The following is a 2,320-nucleotide window of genomic DNA, read 5'->3' as shown; positions in this document are numbered from 1 at the left end:
ACTCAACCCCACAAAACCGGCTTGTAGGGTGAGATTTGCACCCACTTATATACACTTAAATGACCTCATCTCTAGTCGATGTGGGACTTCCAACAAGATATTAATCTATGTTTGCTCAAATGATGGATATTGATCTAAGATAACCCTAAACTATAAATTGTATGTGCGGTGGGCTAAAAACTAAATATAAATTTCAATATAACACTTTCTACAACATCTAGTTTGTAATAAGAATACTTAGTGTTCATTTCTTTTTACCTTCATGTCATATAATCATAATTTAGAACCAAGGTAATGCAGTATGATCTTGATCAAAAAAAGAATAATAGAAAGGCTTCTAAGGGCAGTTCAAAGATATAGTTTGTTTATATGAACCCATACCAAAGGTCTAAAATTGAGGAAATATAGATATCTAAAAACGTGGGGGCTTGGGCATCATTAGTAAAATATAAAAAGATAAATATTAGAGAAGTGAAGTGTCGCACAGATGGTTAGAGCTCCTTGTACTGTAGGGCATATAAATATTTTTATTAATTGTTGTGCATGTGTATGGCAAGATAAATGTGTTAGTTTATGTGGATTGGTGTGTTTGTTTGAAACTTATGTGTGGTGTGTTCGAGGTTTAGCTAGAGCCAAAAATATATTATTTTTGGTTGTGCCTTTTTAGAAAGTAATGGCAAACTCTTAGCGAAGAGTCCTATCACTTGGAGCATGACCAAGCTTTTGCAAGAGGATCCATCTTTAGAAGGTGAAGCAAAACTCTTTTTAACTTAGCCTACCATGGAAGATGAAGAGTAATGTAGGTTGTTTAGGTCATGTATTCGGCCAAGTAATGTAGGTTTTGTTTAAGGCTTGCATTAAGGCCTAATTAATGTGGGGTTTTTCCTTTGTTGCATATTTAATCTATGAGGAAAGTATGTGCATGTGTCATGCTTCCATTGGAGAGAATTTTTCTTTTAGTAGTGGTCATATAACACTCTAGAAATGGAGAGAATTTTTAAAAGTTAGTGGCCACATGTCCTTCCCTCATTGGAGAGGATTTGTGGACACCTTTCCACTCCTTAGAGGACCTTATTTTCGGCCAAGGCTAGCTTGGATGGGAAGGCATGCAAAGTTTAGGTTTTTAGGGATTTTAGGAGACACCATTAGCCTATAAATAAATGTGTCTCCTCCCTTGTAATCATCTTTGATGTTGAGTAATGTTACGCTGCTAATTTTTGGTTGTACTACTCATCTTAAGATCAAGACTCTAGTAACCCATGAGACCCCTCTAATCACATTCCTCTTAGAGTTGACCTAACCTCTCTTTAAGCCTTCAAACACCACAGCACCACCATAACACCACCCTAGGCCATGAGCCTTCTTCATCCTTGCATCCATAGCTTCCGAAAACATTGGTCCTTACTCACCAAATTTGTGCAAACACTCACCTAAGGGACCAAACCCCATATCCTCTCTTTTAACTTTTGAATACCTTTTGTTTGGAGGGTTGCTATCATTTGGTATCAAGAGCTTTGGTTCTTCAAGAGCTAAGTTTTCTTGGTCCTTATCTATCTTTAAATTTTCGTGTTGTAGGTGTTGTTCCTTACTTGTCTTGTTATGTTTTTCCATCTATCATATTTTGTGTTTTCATGGTTCTAGTTTCTTGTTTTCCATTGGAACCATTCAACTTTTGCTAGTAGGTTTCCATATACTTGTGTTGCTTGTGTGCTTTCCAAGTTTTTTAGTCTTTCTTCGTCATATTGTTCGGTCATATGCTTAAGTTTAGTGTCATTTTGATTTTCAAATCATTTCATGTTGTCTAGAGTCATGTTTAGTCCTTTTGTTGGTTTTACTTCTTAGTTTTGAAAATCACAAAAGTAATTGCTTAAGGAATTTTCTAAAATTGATCTATATGTGTGCCTTTGAGTGCTTTTATTTTACATATTTGAGTTCATACTTGTTTTGAGTTTCATCAACAAGTTCTTAGAGTTAGATTTCCTTTGTGTCATTTTTTAGTTTCATGTTATATGTTGAATCTAGTAGGAATTTTTATCATATGGTCTATTGTAAACCTTTGAACTTCTAAAAGTAATTTTAAAATCATATTTGGGCTGGAAAAACAAAAGAAAACAAGAGACAAAAGATACAAAAGGAAAAAGTAAGCAAAAATTACAAAAAGCAAAAGTAAAAAGAATATTCATGTACCTAGTACCGCTAAGTTTTGATGTGCACTCTCATGTTGATTTAGTGTTGAAATTCACATTGGGAGATGTTGTATTACAGTCTAGTTCAACATTCATACTAAATCCAGATAATCTTGTCTAGGTCTTGGCATGTT

This window comes from Vigna radiata, chromosome 5 (assembly GCF_000741045.1).
Source record: "Vigna radiata var. radiata cultivar VC1973A chromosome 5, Vradiata_ver6, whole genome shotgun sequence".
NCBI lineage: Eukaryota > Viridiplantae > Streptophyta > Magnoliopsida > Fabales > Fabaceae > Vigna > Vigna radiata.
This window is presented reverse-complemented; position numbering follows the sequence as displayed.